At 54.9% G+C, this 9967-nt stretch overlaps 2 long non-coding RNA genes across 5 annotated transcripts in view; both read right to left on the bottom strand.

Annotated features, from left to right (window-relative positions):
- Positions 1–44: 44 nt before the first annotated feature.
- LOC113619608 (uncharacterized) overlaps positions 45–9967 on the bottom strand; it is a 35717-nt gene continuing 25794 nt past the window's right edge. Inside the window, exons 10-11 of one of the 2 annotated variants that reach the window (XR_003432454.1) lie at positions 3689–3694; positions 48–61 (exon numbers count right to left, since the gene is read on the bottom strand). This is a non-coding gene — a long non-coding RNA (uncharacterized LOC113619608). Of the gene's footprint in view, positions 62–3688; positions 3695–9967 lie in introns of both variants that reach the window. The other variant, XR_003432456.1, reaches the window with a different exon arrangement.
- On the bottom strand, positions 4120–9777 carry LOC113619609 (uncharacterized). Of its 3 annotated transcripts, none has more exons than XR_003432471.1 (4): positions 8890–9777; positions 8135–8304; positions 5988–6160; positions 4120–4935 (listed from the first exon to the last, which is right to left on the bottom strand). It is a non-coding gene; the product is annotated as an uncharacterized LOC113619609 (long non-coding RNA). The 3 variants fall into 3 exon arrangements; XR_003432469.1 differs by having other exon boundaries at positions 4120–4845; XR_003432470.1 differs by lacking the exon at positions 8135–8304 and having other exon boundaries at positions 4120–4845.

The following is a 9967-nucleotide window of genomic DNA, read 5'->3' as shown; positions in this document are numbered from 1 at the left end:
GTGTGTGTGTGTGTGTGTGTGTGTGTGTGTGTGTGTGTGTGTGTGTGCGCGCGCGCGCGCGCTGTGTGGCGCAGTCGTGTGTGTGTGTGTGTGTGTGTGTGTGTGTGTGTGTGTGTGCGCGCTGTGTGGTGGTGTGTTGGGCTATGCTTGTGTGTCATTGTGAGTGTTTATCTGTTTGCCAGTGTGTGCACATGACAGTGTGAGGGTGGGGTTGTGAGTGTGTCCGGGTACACACGTGCGTGTCAGTGTGCATGTGTGTGTGTTGATGTGACAGTAGCTGAGAACGCTTGTCCTTGGGCTGGCAAGCAGCTGGAGTGTGAATTTCCCTGAGGGTTTCCAGGCCTCTTGCCTCCCCGAGCCTCGTCCCAGATCTGCTCCCCTTTCCAGCGAAAGCCTCGGCTGTTTCAGCTGCAGAATGGGGGTTAGGACACCCCACAGGCAGCTGTGAGGATCCACAAAGGCTGAGCCCCGCTAAAGCTCTGCATAGATGAGGAGGTCTTTGATTATTGGGGGATGGGGTGTAGCCTGTTGCCTGATGGGTTAGCCTGGGAATTCTGGGAAGGAAACAAGGGGCACGAACAGCTGTCTGGAGAAGCTCTCCCTGTGTGTATGTGGGTGAGTGTGACACCCCCCCCACCCCTTCTCCCTCTCCCACCCCTCCCCTACTTCCCTCTCCCACCCCTCCCCTACTTCCCTCTCCTTCCCCCACCCCGCCCCCACTCTTTTCCACTCTTTCAGGTTCACTGTACCCTGGAGTCTCTTGGGCCCTCTCTCCTGGAGTTTCCCCCCAGATATCCCCAGGGCCCACCCTCTCCCCCCCAGGAGTCCTCCCTAACCACCCACTTCCGCCCCTTGCCCTTGCCACCTCCCACATCCCATCTAGTTGCTTGTTTGTTTCATTTTGTCTATATCATCTATCCCACAGGAACGTGAGCCCTGGGGGAACCTAGGACCCCCACGCAGGCCAGGCTCCTTTTTCCAGGCTCAGACCTTCCCTCTCAACCGGTCTCATTCACCCTGAGGCTCACCGTCCGTGTCTGTGGATCCCAACCAGACGCTGACCCCACGTCCCAAGTCCTCCCCCAACTCGTCTATATTTGGGGACAGTCCGCCCTTCTTCCAGGCCTCAAGGTGTCACTTTCCCTGAGCTGCCCCAACCACAATCACAGCACCGGTGGTACTAACGGTGATTGTTTCCTGTAGCCTATTTGCATCACTGCATCAAGAAAGTTCTTTCATGGAGAACCATTTGAATGGACCTCAGCGCTGCCCCTCTCTGAATACCACCTCCCCTGGGGCCCTCTGAAGCATCCTGTACAGCATCCCATGGCCTGGGGAAAGGGTGAGCCCTGGGCCTCACTAGGGCCTCCCCCAAACCAGTTGGAGTAGACGGTAGTCGCTGGGCTGTTGAAATAGACAAGGGAGAAGATGCAGGAACCAACGAATGCACGGGCTTTGGCAACACGTCTTAGCGGGCGTCCTGCCCCGCGTTCCCCTGGGGGTCCGCACCTTCACTCCCCAACTGGTTGGGGGGCTGCTGTGTGTGGACCGGCTGAGTCAGGCCCTAACCCCGGGCAAGGGGCCACATTGGCTTTCGCTGATCTTGCTGACTGGGCTGAATGTGCGTCTGCATCTCCCTCAGCAACCCGCCATTACTCATGGTTGGCATTTATCCCCAGGCAAGGGGTGACACTTGGAGCAGCCCGCAGCCTCCTGCGTGTTCTGAGGAAGGGGTGGCCGGAGGCTGGGCTGCGAGGAGGCACAGCAGGAACTGTGGGCAGCTGCTCTGAGTTCAGTGACCATGAGCTGAAAAATTAGGGCACAGGATGAAGCTGAGGGTTTTCCCAGATTTGTTCGTGTAATGAGTGGAAAAGTCTTACAAAGGTATGAACGTTAAAGCCTATTTTGTTATGTAGGTAATGGATTGTCTTTGCTGAAAAGAATCTGAGTTTCCCAAGTCAAGGAGATTCTGGAAATTAATAATTCAATTTGATGAACATTTGGGGGGCCCCTGGGTCAACCCTGTCCTTGGTGCGTGCACGATAATGGGGAGCAAGACAGTCTCACAGCTCACTTGGGGAGGCTGACATTCCTCAAATAATTTCACATTTCAGTACTGTGAAGCACTATGCAGGGGTGGGGGGTGGGTACGGAGCTGTGAAGGCCAAGGGTTCCCATGTGGACAAGGGGTGGGGATGTCCAGGAAGGCTTCTTGGAAGAGGTAATGTTTGAAGTGAGACAGAGCCTTTAGGAGTTAACCGTGGGAGGGATGGGCGTGGAGTGGAGTGAAGAAAGCACATTTCAGGCAGGAGGAAAAGCATGTGCAAAGGGCCAGTGGCAGAAAGGAGTGCTGGGTGTTTGAGGGACAGGAGGCAGCCCAGGTGACTGCATTGTGATGAGTGAGGGGAAGAGGAGTTTGGAGATGTCAGCAGGGACCAGTCCAGGCAGTGCCCACCGGTCCGTGAGAGCGTGGTGGATTTTCTCCTGCCGGCAATAGGGAGCCATGGACTGTTTGACACAGGTGGGACCCGATCGTACCTTTGGATGTGGATGACAGTGAGGATGACGATAATGCTGGTCATTAAGGGAAGTGGTTAGTCAGTGCTTACTATTGCCAAGCACCATTTCAGCCATTTTACAGATGAGAAAAGTGAGGGCTGGGAAGGGAAGTGACTTATCCAAGGTCACACGGCTGGCAAACGGCACAGATGGAACTCAGACTGAGTCTGTCTGGCTCCAAAGTCCCTGACCTTGTCCCACACACAAAGCTGCACTAGACTAGACGTGGAAGGACAAGGGACATGCAGATGACCACCCCCTCTCCCCCCCGCCACCTCCCTGTAATGCTGCCTCCTCTGTGCTCTGTGTCCCCGGCCTGGGTGGGGACTCTAGGTCACAGGATCAGGTGGGGCTGGAAAGGCCGAGCTCAGTTCCTGCTCAGGCCCAGTAGGGGAAGTAGGGGGTTGCAACGTCAGAGGCTGAGGTTCTGGAGAAGTTGGGACCCCAGCTGGGGTGGGCACAGGTCATTAGGGCGCACAGTCACACTGTGCCCCAGGAGCACGGCACCACGCACCTGTTTGGGATTCGAGGACTTTGAGGTGTGGCTACGATGTCCCCAGGACTGGAGCAGCACCCCGGCCCCCTGCTTCCTCCTCTGGAAGCAGGTCCAGGGGACCGCACCAGTGGCATTAAAAAAAATCCCATTCCCTCAGTGACCATCAGGAAGTGCAAATCAAAACCACAATAAGATACCACCTAAGACCTGTTAGGATGGCTACTACCAAAACTCAGAAAATAAGTGTTGGTGAGGATGTAGAGAAATTGGAAGCTTGTACACTCTTGGTGGGAATGTAAAATGGTCCAGCCGCCGTGGAAAACAGTATGGTGGGTCCTCAAAAAATTAAAAATAGAATTACCATATGATCTAGCAATTCCACTTTGGGATATATACCTCAAAGAATTGGAAGCAGGGTCTCCAACAGATATATGTACACCCACGTTCCCTGCAGCGTTATCCACAGTAGCCAAAAGGCGGGAACAACCCAAGTGTCCATCAACAGATGAATGGATAAACAAAATGTGGTACATACATATAATGGAATGTCATTCAGCCTTAAAAAGGAAGGACATTCTGACACATGCTTCAATTTGGATGAACCTGGAGGACATTATGCTAACTGAAATAAACCAGACACTAAAGGACAAATATTGTATGATTGCACGTATATTAGGTATCTAGAATGGGTAAATTCATAGAGAACGGTGGGTGCCAAGGCCTGGGGGGAGGGGTAAATAAGGAGTTCGTGTTTAATAGGTACAAAGTTTCGCAGGATAAAAAGGGTTCTGGGTCTTCCCTGGTGGTCCAGTGGTTAAGACTCCACGCTTCCACTTCAGGGGACAGGGTTCGATCCCTGGTGGGGGAAGTAAGATCCTGCGTGCTGCAAGGTGCGGCCAAAAAGAAAGAGTTCTGGAGATGGCTGGTGGTGGTGCTTGCACAAGAACGTGAATGGACTTAATGCCACTGAACCGTACACTTAAAAATGGTTAAGGTGACGCAAGAGGGAAGAGATATGGGAACATATGTATATGTATAACTGATTCACTTTGTTATACAGCAGAAACGAACACACCATTGTAAAGCAATTATACCCCAATAAAGATGTTAAAAAAAAAAATGGTTAAGGTCGTGAATTTAAAAAAAAATCCTTATTCTAAGCTCTCCCAAGTTGTCAACAGTGGGCTTTCTTTTAAGTTGTGTTTATAAGAGAGAAAGTAAAATACCAGGTGGCAGTTGTCGTTAGAGCAGTTAAGAATCACACACGCTGGGGCTTCCGGGCCAGTGACCTTACCTTCTTGAGCCTCAGTTTCCTGCTGGGGAAATGGGGATAATGATAGTGCCTCCCTCCTGGGGCCACTGTGAGGATTCCGTGATATCCCCAAGGTGGCCCAGCCAGCGGCCAGTGTCCAGCAAGCACTCCACATCAGCAGCCCTTAGTATTGGCAGATACTCCTCAGGCCTTTAGGGTTTGGGTACCTTAGCAGCACAGGCCCTAGTAAGAGGAGAAAAGCCCCCTCGCCTCACCACACACATGGGGAAACTGAGGCCTGGTGGAGTCAAGGGACCTGTCCAAGCTCTCTGGTACCCCTTGAACAAGAACGTGGTTTTCCAAATGTGTATCAGTTAGCAAGGCTAGGTTGTTCTGCAGTAACAAATAAGCCCCACATTGAACTGTCTCAACACAACAAAAGTCTGCTGTGAGTCCAGGTGATTCTCCAGGGCAACTGTCCTCCGTGTGAAAGCTCGGGGTCCACGCTGCCTCCTGTGTCACCTCCGTCTCTGGGTCACTGAGACAGGGAAAAGAACAACACATCACTTCTTCCCACAATCCACTGGCCAGCACTGGTCTCATCACCCCGCGGCAAGGGTGACGGGTCCTGAGAAGGAGAGGAGAACTGAGGGTGGGTGAGCACCAAAAGTTTCTACTCAGCATCCTAGTGGGAGGAAGGCCAGCGGATGGCTTTCCTAGGGAGTACGTGCTCACGGTGAAGTGAATCAGAGAAAAGGGTTTAAGGGTAGAATTATTCTCCCTCCTACCCAAGCCCCCAGCTCCCTTCCCAGGGCAACCACAGCTACGTTGACAAGCAAGGTGTGAACCAGGTGTCCTTCCTGAAATACCGACGAAGGCCTATTGCTCTTTTCACTCCTTGAAGGAGCAGGCAGGTGTTTGTTACAGCTCTTTGCTCTCCACTGGGCAGTGCCTTCCCATTATGTAATCAGTCCCCCTGGATGGGTGTCTAGGCGCTTTCCAAAGTTCTCCTGTTATAAACAGTGATGCAGTGAATTTCCTGTGCATTTTCCCTTTGTCTCCCGTGTGAGGCTTTCTGTGGTCTAAATTCCTAAAAATGGCATCTGTTGGTCAAAGGGCAGGTGCATGGGACCATCTGACAGCTCTTTGGTGGCAGGTGCTGCCTCCAGGGTCAGGAGGGGCTTTTAAGAACAGTTGCTAACGGAGCTGAGTTTTCCATCCCAGGGCGTTTCCAGAGAGGACCGCCACCTGGGGTTGGCCTACCTTCCATCTTGCCAGAGAGGCCCCGACAGGTAGAAACCACCCCCCCCCCCCCCGCCCCGGCCCCAAGGTGGGGCCTGCTCTGAGCTTAGGAAGAGTCAGTGTTGCCCATGGTGGGTGGGGGATGGGGAGGGAGGCAGGAAGAGGGGATGCCCTTCCCATCTGGGCTCTGCGACGCCAGTCCTAATACTGGCGCTCTTGCCATGCCCATCTTACAGAGAGCAAACACTGCCCGTGGTGCCCAGAGAGCGGCCTCTGAGTCACAGTTCCAGCCTGAGCCGAGTCCTCTTGGGCTCCAGCTCTTTGCTGGAGACCTCATGGATCCGCTCCTTACTGGCTCCTCTCAAAGGCACTCGTGTTCCCCCAAGAGCTTTCTTTCCGCGAGTTTCTGAAACTCGTCTTCTCTTCTTCGGGACTCACTGGGTCTGGTTCTTTGGTTCCTCGGGTTGCGGAACAATGAGCCTCTGACGTTTTCCCTTCGTTGTTTTCATATCTGCTGCATCTTTTTGGAAGAATGTCTTGGTATTTACAGAGTTTAGTCTTGTTGACTTTAAAAATTTTTTTTCTCTTTTGGGGTAACATCACTGTTGTTTCTGGAAAAAAACAAAACACCCTTCTTGTAAAATAAATAAATAAATTCAAGCAACACCGAAAGCGACAAACAAGAAGGGAAAAGTCATCAATACCCCTCACCCAGAGATCCAGAGATGACTAACTATGGTTAACGTGCGCGCACGAACGATCTCCCTCTTTCATAGATTCTAAGTGTTTCTAACCACCCCCTTTAATGATAGTGATGATGAAAATCTCTAACTTTCTCGCTAAAGGTGGGGTGTATGAGTCACTGGAGTGGGACTGAAAGTCGGTATTAGTTTCCCCTCCCCTCCCAGTTCCCCCATCCTTCATCCACAGCCATGCCTGGGCCTCCCCTCCCCCCTCTGCTTCCAGTTTGGAAGCGGCGGGTCCAGCTCCAGGGAGCAGATCCCACAGGGTCTGGTACCAACTGGGCAGGGGCTGACGACTTCCCCACCTGCAAGGAGAGTTCCATTCACTCCACACACGGGAGCCGGGATTTCATTCCTTCGCTTCCCAGACACCCAGAGGCTGAGACCCGCCCCAATTTGCCCAGTTGTGCCTTCAACTGGTGGAAAAGTGAGTTTGACCCTCTGCTCTGTTGTTCTGTCTCCCATCCCCCACCCACCATCGGCAACACTGACTCTTCCTAAGCTCAGAGCAGGCCCCACCTTGGGCCCGGGGGGTTCTACCTGTCGGGGTCTCTCTGGCAAGGTGGAAGGTAGGCCAACCCCAGGCTGTTTCTGTCTCACCTCCCTCCCGAGGGGACCTCCATCTCTAGGGAAGAAGGGAATGCTGCTCAGGACTAACCAGGGCCTGGCCTGACTGGGGGCAGCGTGGTGGCGGCCCCAGAACCTGGTCCAATACAGACGTGAGGGATGTATGGAAAACAGGCTCCTGGAAGACTCGCAGCCCTGCTTTGGGGCCTCTGGGAGGCACAAGGGCTCTGGAACTTTAGGGACAACTCCATCGGGGAGTGGCAAACATGGCTGTCACCTGCAGCGGGGATAGAGGCGCCCTGGCTGAGGGGTGGGTACGTGGAGGGCATGGCAGTGCCCACAGCAGGACCATCTCTGTCCGGGGCCGTGGCTGTTTTCTTTCCTGAATATATTTGAACAGCTCCTCAGATCTGTTCCTGAGAATCTGTGATTCCTCCCGGGGCCCAAAGAAACGCCTGGGGATGGCTTGACACTGACTGGAGCAGGACGGGGGCAGGAGCCAATGACACGCGCTGGGTGACCGTGCTGCTTCTTCAGGGCAGGGCAGTCAGTGTCAGAAGCCCGAGTGTCCTAGTTGAGCCTCGTGCTGGCTGTGTGACCTTGGGCAAATTACCGAAGGTCTCTGAGCCCCAGTTTGCGCGTTCACACTGCGGGTATGACGGCACCCACTGGGTGGGCCTGTCTGAGTGACTGAATGCAGTGACCTCATAAAGGATTCTGGGCCAGAGAGTCCTGGGAGAAGCCTCTTTAGCTGCAGTTTTGTTTGTCTGCTCACCCTTGGGGTGGCAGCCGGGGGAGAGCCAAGTTACGTAAGTGGGGGCTTCAGAAAGCCGCAATTCTCCATCCCAAACGGCTTCTCACTATTTACAACAGTGGGTTTCAAACTGGTTCTTCACATGCACCTGCCCACCTCAACCTTGGGCCTTGTTCCTTCTCAAGACAGATCCTGCCCAAGTGATTCATACTGAGTGAAGCAGGAGCCCACCCTGGCTCTCTTTGCCCCCTTTTCTCAATGCCCCTTAGGGTCTATCAGAGGCTTGAAAGCCACTGTTTTAGGCCAGCGAATGTGTCACCGGTCACAGGATGTGGGATAATTATCCAGAGGGGGGTCATTTTCCCAATGCATTTCTCACTGTGCTTATGGAAAAGACGAAGAGAAGTCTTCAGATCAGAGACCGGTGTTTCTGAAGGTCCTGTCGGGCCTGAGGTCACTAGGCTGGGGCAGGCTGGACAACTCTGATCCCAAGGGCCACCTTCCCTCCAGGCAGCGCTGACCTGACGTAAGATGTCCCTGTGGGCAGCACAGGGAGCTGGGCGAGGACACCCTTCTGTGTCGCCAAAGCGAGAGCACCCGTCAGCCGCTGTCCAGCCTCTTGATCTGAGGCAAGTCCCCGCTCTGAGCTTCAGCGTTCTCATCTGTAAAATGGGGCAGTAGTCACTGCGCCCTAGATGAGAAGGGTGGGGGGAGGCTGAAAGGAGCTGTGAGGCTCCGAGCACTGCTCCTGGCACCTAGTGAGTCATGGAACAGTGGCGCTCATCACTGTCAACAGCAGTAAACAGGGCTTCCCTGGTGGCGCAGTGGTTGAGAGTCCGCCTGCCGATGCAGGGGACACGGGTTCGTGCCCCGGTCTGGGAAGATCCCACATGCCGCGGAGCGGCTGGGCCCGTGAGCCATGGCCGCTGAGCCTGCGCGTCCGGAGCCTGTGCTCCGCAACGGGAGAGGCCACAACAGTGAGAGGCCCGCGTACAGCAAAAAAAAGAAAACAGAATCCTAAACAGGCAGGGGCTGGAAGGAACCTTGGAACTCTTTGCCCCAGAGGGAAAGGTCAAAGGCTAAGGTCAAACAGCAGGGTCACGAATCAAACTCAGGACCTGACACCCGGGCCTCCTGGCCCAGAAAGGGAAGGCCGCCTTCCACCTGCAGCATCACACGGAGGAAAAGGATGCAGATCTCTGAAGAATCCCCAAAGGTTTGCTCCTGACTTCTAGGCTGGTGTTGGTAGCAGGGAAGGCCCTGATCTGCCACCTACCTTGGTTTCTCTGGTGCTGACTGCTCCTTGCTGGGAGAGAAGAGGTTCCGGCCCTCTTTCCTGTTGCTGTTTAGTGCAGGTGACCTGGAGGCTGGGCGGGGAGGGGGATGGCTGGGCACAGGACAACTGCCACTTAGCCGCTGACGCTGAGGTGTGCAGCAGTTCGCAGGGGGAGGGCCCTTGTCCTCTGTCAAGGGGAGGGAGGCATCACGGCTCAGTTTGCAGGTGAGGAAACGGAGCCTGTGCTCAAGGCCACAGACCGAGAGTGGTGTGGCCCACTGTGCCTGGGTGCTGGGCGGGCTTTTCCCCACTCCTTGCCTGACTTTAGGAACTCACATCATACCTTGAAGACTCATTCCCCTGTTCCTCCTTTTTGCCTGATCAGCTGTGGGCATTGATCAGAGGGGCCTTGAAAACTTCTAGACTCACAAACAGATTTGAGAGCTGGTGTGGCCCTAGAGAACAGGAAGTTAGTCTTTGGCCCCATCCCACAGAGCAGAAAACTGAGGTTCAGCAAGGTCCCCTGGAAGCAGTGTGGCCTCTGGCTCCAGCCGGGGCCCTCCTGGGACGGCAGCCCCCTCCTGGCCCAGCTTCCACCTTCCCCCCAACTCCAGCGTCCCCAGTCCTCTGGAGGAAGATTTCCGTGGTCCCGGTTGGGGGTGCCAGACTGCCAGCGACGAGTGTTTTTTTAATCCCAGCCCCGCTGACTTAGACAATTATTCTTATTTAAGGCGGGGAGGAAACGCGAGAGCGTGGCAGCCGGTCACCTCCGGGCGGCGGCCCCTCCCCGCCAGCCTCCGGTGCTCAGCTCCAACCGGAGCAGGAAGGGGAGGGGGAGACGGGAAGCGGGAGGAGGGAAGTGGGGAGGAGGGGAGGCGGGAGACGGGAGAGGGGTTAGAGGGGATAGGAAACGGAGTGGGGAGAAGAGGGAGGAGGAGGGAAGGAAGGGGCAGGAAGGAGAGGATTAGGGAGGGGGGAAGGGGATAGACGGAGAGAGGTGGGGGAGGGGGGAGGAAGAGGGTGGGGGAGGAAGACGGGGCGGGGCGGGGGGGGGAACACAGAAAGCCACACCCCCCTT

Source organism: Aethalodelphis obliquidens, unplaced genomic scaffold, assembly GCF_003676395.1.
Source record: "Aethalodelphis obliquidens isolate GAN/ISIS:26980383/991018 unplaced genomic scaffold, ASM367639v1 scaffold7, whole genome shotgun sequence".
NCBI classification, from domain to species: Eukaryota; Metazoa; Chordata; class Mammalia; order Artiodactyla; family Delphinidae; genus Aethalodelphis; species Aethalodelphis obliquidens.
The sequence above is the reverse complement of the archived record's forward strand: the minus strand, read 5'-3'. Positions and strand labels throughout refer to the sequence as shown.